Source organism: Muscardinus avellanarius (genome assembly GCF_963383645.1).
Source record: "Muscardinus avellanarius genome assembly, chromosome: X".
NCBI lineage: Eukaryota > Metazoa > Chordata > Mammalia > Rodentia > Gliridae > Muscardinus > Muscardinus avellanarius.
Window position 1 is genome coordinate 72,482,973 of NC_137792.1, and position 11,086 is coordinate 72,494,058.

General features: G+C 35.6%; 1 pseudogene across 1 annotated transcript; it reads right to left on the reverse strand.

The window, feature by feature from the left end:
• Positions 1-3,567: 3,567 nt before the first annotated feature.
• Positions 3,568-4,104, reverse strand: LOC308279505 (ADP-ribosylation factor-like protein 5A; annotated as a pseudogene). Its single transcript has one exon. The product of its transcript is annotated as an ADP-ribosylation factor-like protein 5A (transcript).
• Positions 4,105-11,086: the final 6,982 nt, after the last annotated feature.

The following is an 11,086-nucleotide window of genomic DNA, read 5'->3' on the forward strand; positions in this document are numbered from 1 at the left end:
TCTTTTTTTTCTATTTACACTAATATAAGCAGATTTTGGAGTTGTCTGTACTACATGTAGTTGATGTAATTACAGCAAAAAAATGTATAGTCCCATTTATAGGCATCTAAACACTATACACTCAGAGAAAAGGAAAAGAACACCTCAGAGTCTTCACACCTTTCCTCAAGCTCCCTGCATTTTCTGTGGCTTACTGTAACCAGGCACTTTTTAAAGGCTCAAACCAGAAACTCCTCTTTCCTCTATTTCATGCCACTTTCACAATCATGCTTACCACCTGGACTAAAAATGCTATCCAGAAGTATTAAAGCACTTTTTGTTTCTTATGGCAAAATGTCATATAAGAAAATGAATACCCACTCCTCACTACCCCAACTCATTTGCCTTCACTGTATTCTCTGCCCACTGGGAGGGCCAAATACATTGGGAACATAGAAAAAACCAAAATTTCAAATAAGAACCCTCAATATGATGTGAAAGATATACTTTATAAATAATATTACAAAATTAAATAAATTTTAATGCTTTACTATATGGTCACTTTTACCAAGATATCAAAAGAGGTCATATGATTCGCAAAAGTAGTATCAAAACAGGATATTTAAAGCCAGCCACATGTACTGGATATATACAGAGGCATAAATCATCATTCTTTTCAAAGCTGAACACACATGACTGCAAATGAGATGTTTGTTTATATCCCCAAAGCAGCATATCAAAAAACCCAAAGCATTGACTTTTGCTTAACTCCACTCATATTACATATAAATTGCAATATGACTATTCATCAGGCTGTTCATAGTATCTGAAAATAATACTGTTAAAATGGTTTTGATATTTTTGTATACAAATTTAAATAATTCTCCCAGTTGTAATTTTGATTTTACGTACAAGTATAGAGGCACCATTTTAATTTTGATCCTTAGTCTAGAAGGATAGAAGGCAAAAATTTGTTTTGTAAAATAGTATATCATGCATTCTCATGATGACATGTCAATACTCCAGCAGTCCAACTGTAACAATGCAGCATATGTTTTACACATCTAATTTAGAAAACACTGTATTGAACACTGACCTGACATGCCAGCAAGCTAAGGGACATGTGCTTAGTATAGATTCCCAGGGCTACTTTACAGAATATTTGTCTCTGAAGAAACTATAAAATATTATTGGGAATTTTAAGGGAATTTTTTTGGTGGTACTAGAGATGGAACCCAGGGGCCTTTTACCTCCGGACTACACTCCCAGACCTATTTTTATATTTTATTTGGAAACAGGGTCTCTTAAGCCAGCTGAGGCTGGCTTCAAACTTGCATGATCCTCGTCTCAGCCTTCCAAGCACAGGGATTACAAGCCCGGCTAGGGAATTATTAATATACAACAAGTAACTTATTTTAGTAATTTGAAAAACTAAATATTAGATAACTTAGGATTTACTTTTGTAAAGCATGTTGACAAATATTAAGTGTTATATTTGCATTTTGGACATTATAACATAAATATAAAACACAAGACATCCGATGTTAACACTGATCTCCCACACCTAACTTAGATTTAGATACTGAGCACTTTATATTTTGTAGAAATAAACTTTCAAAGTTTCATCAGTGTATATAACATATACTATTATTCCTTACCAAAATCTTCACAAACTTTAAAAGGCTAGTATTAAAGTAGCTTTTTTTCTTGAATATTCTAAAACATGCCAGTTTGGATTAACTTAGAAAATTTCAGGGCATGAATAACATACAAATAGAATACTCAAGAATATGTTTTAACAGCCAAGAATAATTCTGTTTACAGTTATGACAGAGACACCTTCAACTTTCAGACAGTAAAAAGATTCCTTAACATAAAAGTTCAAGTTAATTCTTAACACACATAATATATCATGTCAAATTTTCAGCCAAAAGCAAAAACATTTTGCATTTTAATTGCTAAAAATGTATTTATTAAGTGAAAGAAAATAAAAGGAAACTTGGAGAAACAAAAATATCTCAAAGTATTCTAACTTCTAAAATAAGAAATCTGAGAGCTGGGTGTGGTGGCTCACGCTTGTAATCCCAGCTTTCGGGAGGCTGATACCAGAGGATTGCAGTTCGAGGACAGCCTCAGCTACTTAGTGAGATGCTCTGCAACTCAGTGAGTCCGTTTCAAAATAAAGAATAAAAAATAGGGCAGGAGGTGTAGCTCAGGAGTCGAATGCCCCTGGGTTCCATCCCCAGACCTACAAATAAAATAAAATAAGAAATCTGAAAGTTAAGAAATGATCAATGTTGCCCAGAAATTTTTTATGCCTTATTTGTGTCCTCAAATTCACTTTAATTGCTTGACATATAATTTACTATTTAAAAAGACTGTAGCTGAATTATTTAATAATATTTAAAGAATAGTACATCTCTGAGTATACAGGTTTCACATAATAGTTTTCAATTAAGAAGAAGAAACCACTTGATAGTTTTAATCATATTTATCATTGACTGATTAATGGCTTATAATATTCAGTAATTTAGGTGGCATAAAGAGCAACACAAGAAATAATCTGATAAATGCTCACTGCAATTCTGTCTACTAATAACACTAAGACAAGAATCCACTCAAGTCGGACTAAATGTTTCCATGTGGGTTATTAACTAACAAAAAATAATTATGCAGTGTCAAGCTTTTTCTCTGTATGTGTGTGTTTATGTATTTTTAAGAGCAGCTCAATGATTTGGGGGTATTGGTTAGTACAATATAAAGAACACAGTAGAAAAGTACAAAATGGCACTAGCACCAATGCCAGTACTTATCTCATTAGAGTAATAACTAAACATATTCTTAATTTTTGCATTATTTGTGCTTCTTTTTTTGGGGGGGGTGGTACTGGGGTTCCTGGAAGCCCTTCTACTTCCGGGCTACACTCCCAGACCAATTTTTATATTTTTATTTGAAAACAGAGTCTCTTAAGCCAGAGCAAGAGGCTGGCTTTGAACCTGTGCGATCCTCCTGTCTCTGCCTCCCAAGTGCGGGGATTACAAGCGTGCGCCACCATGCCCAGCTTATTATTAGTGCTTCTGTACAACATAAATCAAAGTCATTAACCTGAACTTGAGGTATATACATAATACATACAAAACCTTAAGCAAAATACTTTTCTTAAGTAATATGACATTTTAAGATATTGGAAACAATATCTGTGCTGATTTGTACTTTGACTTAATGGAACAGAAGAGAACAACATTCAACTAGGTCAGGTTATACTGACAATAAAGCTCTTAAAGTTCAAAATGTCTTCCTCTCCCTTTGTACTTACCACAGGCTCTACAAAGTCCTGCAAAGAGTCATTACAAGAAAAATTTCAGTCACAGCTTTAATAATGAACTTTGGAAGGGACCAATGAGAAAGTAAACAGGAAGGTGAGACTTCATCTTTGTTTTCAAATAAATGGTCTTAATTTTTCTTTTTATGGAAAAAATTCTATCAGTTCATTATAAATATATCTAAACCATTAATTTTTACATCTTTCAGGTAAATTCCAGGACTTTGTTTATATATACAGAGTCTATGGGAAAAGGTCAGTAGAGATCATCTAATCTTAAATTGTAATATCATCCATGCAAGTCCTTGGCATAATCCCTTGCTAGTAAGAGCACAGCATGCCTGAATATGCTACTGGTGGTCTTTAATACAAATTAGCTTCAAAATCTGGGAGATTTCTGCTACAGTCATGTTTTTTTAACATCTTGTTTATTAGCAGAAGTCAGCAGTCCAGCTTTTCTTAGGACCTCATGTGCTAACATTTTGTAGAGCTCTTCCCTAGTTACAGAAATTCTCTCTCTGTCTGTACTGTCCACAACAATTATTAGGAACTCCGTGTTAGTATAATAAGAGTTCCAGGAAGAACGAAGAAATTCTTGGCCACCAATATCTCACATTAGGAAATGTGTATAATAATCGTATCTCTTCTACATTACTTCCTATTGTAGGCAATGTATGTACAACTTCATTCATAAAAATTTGGTAAAGGATGGTAGTTTTCCCTGCATTATCCAACCCAACAATGATAACTTTGTGCTCCTGGTGATTGAACAGTCTCCATATTCTGGCTAGGAGAATGCCCATTCTTGAACAGAGGACCCCCCTCCAGCCACCAGCTGCCTGGCTGCCCTGGGCTCGGGTGGAGGGGAAGAGAGACACGCTGGGGCTCTGCCTTGGCTGCCGGTGCTGCTCCTGCTCTGGCCGCCTGCCTGCTTTCAGGGAACCCGAGGGAGGCCAAAGCCCAGGCCGCACTGCCATGCACGAGGCCCTGCTGCTGCTGCCTGGCACTCACCTGGCTCCGGGACAAGGCCGCCTGCATTGTCTGCGAAGAGCCTCAGAGATCTTCCTCCCCTAGCTCGTGTTTTTTAATTTGAAAGAAAGTCTTTCTCAGTTATTGAAAGCTTCACTAAATTGCTAAGGCTGATCTTTAATTTGCCATCTCCTTTTTCAACCTCCCCAATACTTGGATTACAAGCCTTGGCCACCATACCTGGCTAGGCTATGTTCTTTGAAAAGCTCAGTATCAAGCTGGGTGTGGTAGCACACTCCTGTAATTCCAGTTCTTGGGAGGCTGAGATAAGAGGATTGCAGGTTCACCGCTACCCTCAAATACTTACTTAGTGAGGCCTTCTGCAACTTAGAGAGACCCTGCTTTAAAATAAAGAATAAAAAATAGGGCTGTGGTGTGGCTTAGAGGTAGAATGCCCCTGCATTAAATCCCTAGTACTGCCCTGCCAAAATTTTTTTAATTTCACAAAAATAAGACTGTGTAAATGCTCCAGACTAAAGGAGACTAAAGAGATGTGGCAGCTACTTGCAGTACCTGGTTCTAGCCTAGTTCCTGTGCCAAAGGCTATAAAAATGCTATGAACATGATATTATTGGTCAGTTTACAAAATTAAAATATGGAATTTATATTAGGTCACAGCTTTGTTCTAAATGCTAAACTTAATGAAGTTTTAAACTATTCTGTGGTTATGTAAGAGAATCTTCCCATTTTTAGAAAATAAACCCTGAAATATTTAGGGGTATACAATGTATTCTCAAAATGTTCAGAAAGGCAGACAGGGTGGTGCATGCCTCTAAACCCAGTACTTGGAAGGCTAATACAGAAGGATATCAGGATTTTAGGCCACTCTTGGCAAGTTAGCTAGACCCTCTGTGAATTAGCAAGACCTTGTTTCAAGATAAAAAATAAAATAGTGCTGGTAGTGTAGCTCAGAGGTAGAATTCTCCTGGGTACAATCCCCAGTACTATCCACAAACAAAAAAAGTTCAGAAAAAATTAAGTGTACAAATGATAAAGCAAATTAATTAAACACTAACAATGTATGAATTTGGGTAATAGATTTATGAGTGTTCTTTGTGCTATTCTTATTTTTATAACTATTCTAAATTTTACATTATTTTCACTAAAAAATGTAAAACTATTTTGGCTTAATATATCCATTTGAATCAAGTCTTTAGTGAAAAGACAGTTAGCTGGTCTTTTTAGATATATAATCAGAGAGTGAGCAGGTAAGTCACATGTGACAAATATACTCTAGCATAATTACCTCACAAAGTCATTAAATTTCTTCTTCTGCATCATGCTGGGGAATTGCTAGGGTCTCAGCATCTAGTCTAGATTTGTGTTAATCAGATTAGTAAACTAACAGAGGTACAGCCTGATGTTTCACATAGCAAAAATAAGGATGAATGTCACCATCCTTGGTAAATCATCCTCAGTACACAGGTTTCTTGTGCATATGAATTAAATATGCCACAAGTCTTTTGGTATATTTGATCCTGAATTTTATTTGCATGTTCCCCTGAGACATACTGAGGCTTAATTTTGTTTTTAAGTCCACTGGGAATGAAGGGTGGGGAATGAAGGGAATTGTCCTAAGCCAAAGAGGGAACATCCTCAGGAAAGGATGAACAGTTTCATTAGACCAATTGTGGAGTGAGAACCTGCTTTCTGGCCAAGGATGCAATTCTTTCAACAGGGTCAAATAAATTCTTGAGTTCCAGTACATACTTTGAAATGAGAAATGAGAAATTTTGTTTGTTTTACTTACGTTATTTATCTGATGCTTTGAAACAGCACCCCCCAAACCTTACACTTCCTGACTGAGCAAAAAATATGTAATTCACCAGGGTTGCACTCCCTGTAATCTCTTTGTTCCTGGAGAGAATTGGTTGCAGCTTACATTTTTGTTTTCATTAAAGATTGCCATGGGTATTAGGTTCCTATCTTGAAATATAAACTGATGATTCATTTCCTCTTGCCCTATCCCACCAGATTATTAGTATTCCCTCATTAAAAGGAATAGGATTGTGCTATAGTTTTAATGTGTCTCACAAATTTCATGTGCTGGAAAATTAATCCCCAAACTCATATGTTGATGATACTTGAAGGTGGGTCCTTTGATAAATAATTAAAATTAGATAGCTGGGCGTGGTGTTGTATGCTTGTAATCCTCGCACTTGGGAGGCTGAGACAGGAGGATCGCACAGGTTTGAAGCTAGCTTCAGCTACTTAGTGAGGCTCTCAGCAACTTAATGAGACCCTGTTTTCAAATAAAATATACAAATAGGTCTGGAAGTATAGCCTGAAGTTAGAAAGCCCCTGGGTTCCACCTCCAGTACCACCAAAATAAATAAATAAATAAATAAATAAAACTAGATAGCATCATTAGTTAATGATGGGACTGGTGGCTTTATAAAAAGAGGAACAGAGATCTGAGCTTACATGCCCTTAGTCTTTATCACCATGTGATACTCTATTTCATACTATGATGAAGAAAGAATGCCCTTATGAGATATTGGACAGACACCAGTGTCAGCTCTTGGATTTCTTATTTTTCAGAAGTATAAGCCAAATGAACCTCTGTTATTTATAAGTTACCCAGTCTCTGGTATTTTGTTATAGCAACAGGAAAAAGATTAAGACCATTTGTAATAAATCCTTTATTTGATTCTTTTCAAAGAACTTTCTAAAAATTTACCTTATTTTCCCTTCCATCAACACCACAACTATATGAGAAAATAGGGAAGTTATTATATAGGTTTTGTAGTGAAGAAACTGAGGCACAAAGTGGTTGAGGTCCCATACAATTTAATGATGGAACTAGGCCTATAATTTTAGGCTTTCCAATACTTAGTTTTAATGAAATCTACCAGGTCTAATAAAAATAGTGTTAACCACTTGAATATATGTTGGAAATGTTTAATACATACAAAAAGGTAGCAACGATCCATTTAAGCAATGTGAAATAATCATTGGAATCATGGCATTGATGTCTGAACTCAAACTCAAACGAAAAATGTTTCTCTTCCCTGCCAGTTTCCTCTATTAGTGTCTCTATTTCTGTTAATGATATAATTATTTTTTAGCTAGGTGTATCTTTTCTTGAGCTCTTAACTCTGGCTGCATACTATACCCAGACTCTGAAGGTTGGGATCTTTTTGCCTTAGCATGTGTTCCTTTTCTGAGGGAGCTTTTCAAGAAGGTATTCAAGCCTGAATACCTTCCTTAAAACGCCTTCTGGCCTATTGTGAATACTTTGTGCTTTTTCCCCACAAATTATTATTTATGATATTGGTATTAAACTCGGGCATTCTGCATCTGTGCTATACCCCCCAGGCCTATTTTATGTTCATTTTGAAACAGGGTCCACTAAATTGCTGAGGACATCACTAGGTTGATGAGGCTTGCCTCAAACCTGTGATTCTCTTATCTCAGCCTCCCAAGTACTGGGTTTGCATATATGTACCATCACACCCAGCTCATTCCACCAAATTCTTAAAGTTTAACCTATGCACATTTCTATCACCTCTCTGATTTTCAGTCAAAAGCAATTCCAGCTTTTCTTTAAAATTACTTCTAGGCAAGCCTCATTCACCACCTGTTGGACTTTTTCAACTTCAGAAGATACAAAATAAGTGGTGTCCAAACTTGAGAGGGCAAGCATGATGTTCAAAGTACTTGGTTTCCTTGAAGCCTTTATAATTTGGCCTGTGGTTTTGGAGATTAGGGGGAAATGCACAGGCTATGGACAACCTCTGAAGTATTTCTCACTCATCTTTCCTGACCAGTGTTTCTTACATGTCCTGGAGGCTGCTTATGGGACAGGGGCTACAGAACCTGTTTTATAATTCAATGAACATGCCCTGCACTGGATAATCTAACATTTATATTCAGTAGGATGGATATTTACCAAGTATTTTTCAACAACAATTTTGAGACAAAAATTCCCATTTTAAAATTCTGCTTCATGAGTCAGAGTTAAATACATTAGTACACAAAAATACAGAGAACCTGACGCACATAGTTTAATCTTCTGGAAATACCAACCATTTTAAGCTGAGAAATAATAGACATTATAATTTGTGATATTTTTACCTACTTGATTTCTAGAAAATAGCACAAGTTGGTCTCACAAGATTTGGTACAAAGGAGATTAAAAATGACATTTTTGGTACTTAAGATTGAGCCCGTAGAAGTCTACCTCCAACTTACATCCACAGCTCTTTTATTATTCTAAAATAGGTTCTTGCAGACTTTTTGAGAATCTCAACAAATTGATGATGTTGGTCTCAATCCTTCAATCTTCCTGCCTCAGCCTCTCAAGAACTGGGATTATAGGTATGTGCTACCATGCCTGGCTGTAATTTATTTTAAAATCACAAATATAGAGGAATGATGGGTAAGAAACTCCAAGAAATATCTTCTTAATAAAAGCAATCAGAACAGCAGCAAAATAAAAAAGATTTTTAAAGCTCTAGAAATTAACCGAAAGTTTGCAAATGTCCAGAGAACATTTTTTAAGAAAAAATTACTTAATCTTAGTAAAGGCAGTGAGCTTTGTGGCATTACAACTTACCTTATTCTAATACCTCTCTCCCCAGGTCTGTCATAGACTTGTGAACAAATATTCCACAATCACAGTGAAAATTAGCAGTTTAGCTGCCATTAAAGGGATCCAAATGGGGATGGAGGGCTTGCACAAGCCAAATATTAGAGAACCACCTTTATTTGACCTGTCTGGAATTCTCTTGAAGATCCTATATCTTTATTTTACCTGATTCAGAACTTTCCCAGTGTGAACAGACTTTTCCTCAGAGATGTTTGCTGGAAACAGTCAATTAATATTGTATAAATTCTATCTGCCTATGAAACCAGTAATAGTTGGAACAGCCCTAAAGCTAACCAAAAAACTTAAGTATGAGAAATGAGATCCATTATGGACTTTGGAAATATCCAATATACTCATGGGAATTTAGAAATCCACATGCATGCATAGAGCTATGTGAAAAGCCAAAGTGAAGTAAATGCTCAGGGAACACCTAGAAATCCCTAAGCTCTCACCTCTGGCTGATCATGAGGCTGTGGCCAAGAAATTACGGCTAAGGTCAAGTTGTCAGTGACCTGCTTAAGTTTTTAAAGCTTGCTTGAATACAAACACAGCCCTCAGAAAAGTCAAAGAAACATACTGATAAAAGAAGTTTAAAGAAATCTGTTCCATCATTAGGTGACCACTAAATGAATTGAGCAGATATTTCAGCCAAGACAGATGACATTATAGATGATCCTTCTTGTTTTCAAAATTTACTATTGAGAGTCTATAGTCTGCTGTGGTGCTCACCTGTAATCCCAATATTTATCTCAACAATTTAATGAGGCCCTTTTTCAAAGTAAAAATAAAAAGGGTTGGAAGTATAGCTTGAAGGTAGAATGTCCTTGACTCAATCCCCAGTAACACACACACACACACACACACACACACACACACACCTGAGAAAGAGTAGAAAGTATACAAATAAACATATATCTGCAGATGAAATAATTATATACTTAGAAGACCATAAAGATTCTCCAAAATATTTTAGATTTGATAAATTTAGCATGGTAGCAGGATACAAAGTCAACCCACAAAAATCAAGATTGTTTCTACACACCAATAATGAACCCACTAAGAAAAAATTTAGAAGCACAATTCTATTCATAATAGTGCAAAAATATCTAGGAATAAATCTAATCAAAGAAGTAAAAGACTTCTATAATAAAAACTACAGAATATCATGTGGAGACACTAGAGGATGAAAAAGTCCTTCTATGTTCAAGAATCAGCAGAATTAATAGTCAGAATTAATGGCCATTCTACTGAAAATGATCTACATATTCAATGCAATCTCCATCAAAATACCAATGACATTTTTCAAAGACCTAGAAAAAAGAATTCTAAAGTTCATATTGTAGCATAAACACCCCTGGATAGCCAAAATAATCTTGAACCAAAAGAACAATGCTGGAGGTACCAAATTTCAAAATATACTACAGAGTAATAATAACAAATATAGCATGGTACTTGCATAAAAATAGGCATGTAGACCAACAGAATAGACTAGAAGACACAGAGACCCATGCATCTAAAGCTTTATGATTTTATACTTTTATTTGCACAATTATACTTTTATTGGCACAATTATAATTGTATAGCATAGTGAGGTTTAAAGTGATAGAAACATATACACACGGCACTTGATATGTTTTATTCTGGATCCCATGTTCCTCCTCTTCTTTCCTCATACATGGTAGTGAAATTGGTAGCAATATCCTCATATATAGACATAACATTATTTGAACTGTTTCTCTCATCGACCATCTAATTATTGACAACGTTGTCAAAAATGTATGTTAGAAAAAGATAGCCTCTATTTATTTTGATACTAGGAGGGGCATCTACCTCTGATTTACTTTTTTATTTTGAAATGGGACTCACTAAGTTCCTGAGACTGGTTTTGAATATATCATTTTTCTGTCTCAGCCTCCCAAGTACTAGGGTAAGTGTTCTCTACTACATCTCTCTCCATGTTTTATTCATGTATTCATCAGGTGATAAATATTTGGGTTGTTTCCACTTGGAGGCCACTATAAATAATGCTGCTATGAAAATTGTTATACAAGATTTTGTTTGGTTGCATGTGTTTGATTCAATATTTTTTATTCACTAGGTTGTGCAACTATCACCAATTCCTAATTCCAGAATATTTTAGCAACCCATAAAGAAATCTCATGCCC